Genomic DNA, 629 nt, shown 5'->3' on the forward strand with positions numbered 1-629 from the left:
CCCACCCTCCCGGGCTGCCCTGCCCAGAGCTGTTTGCAGGCCTGGGATGACCTTGGGGGTCGGGCAAGGTCAGGGCCAGCGCCCTGCAGGGGACACAGCCGAGTCGGCAGGTGGGGCGTGTGCGGGTGGGACCCCTGGCCCTCCGCCCACCTGGAGGCACAGAGCCCACGCCGTGTGGGTTGGACAGAGGGGCCGAGTTCACAGGGTGTGTATACATGGGGGGGAGGGGTCCTCAAAGCCCCGCCTGTGACCCGGCATGTTTCCTAAGAAGACTTGTGGTTTTTTAAAAATATATTTCTTTATTGATTTCAGAGAGGAAGGGAGAGGGAGAGAGAGAGAGAGACATCCATGAGGAGAGAGAATCGGGGACCGGCTGCCTCCTGCACGCCCCACACTGGGGATCGAGCCTGCAACCCGGTCCTGTGCCCTTGACCGGGAATCGAACCCGGGACCTCCTGGTTCCTAGGCTGGTTTCGCTCAAGGGCACGTACCTCGATTACAGGCTCCTCCCCGGCCCGGGCCCTGGTCGGGGTGTGCGTGCAGGAGGCCACCCATCGAGGTGTCTCTCTCACATCGACATTTCTCTCTGACTCTCTCTCTAAAAATCAATGGGGGGGAAAAATAAATAA

At 60.9% G+C, this 629-nt stretch overlaps 1 protein-coding gene across 1 annotated transcript in view; it reads left to right on the forward strand.

Annotated features, from left to right (window-relative positions):
• The window catches only part of TBC1D2B (TBC1 domain family, member 2B), a 23247-nt gene that overhangs the window by 4637 nt on the left and 17981 nt on the right, over positions 1–629 (forward strand). The gene's annotated exons all lie outside the window — the stretch shown is intronic.

Source organism: Myotis brandtii, unplaced genomic scaffold (genome assembly GCF_000412655.1).
Source record: "Myotis brandtii unplaced genomic scaffold, ASM41265v1 scaffold439, whole genome shotgun sequence".
Taxonomy (NCBI): domain Eukaryota; kingdom Metazoa; phylum Chordata; class Mammalia; order Chiroptera; family Vespertilionidae; genus Myotis; species Myotis brandtii.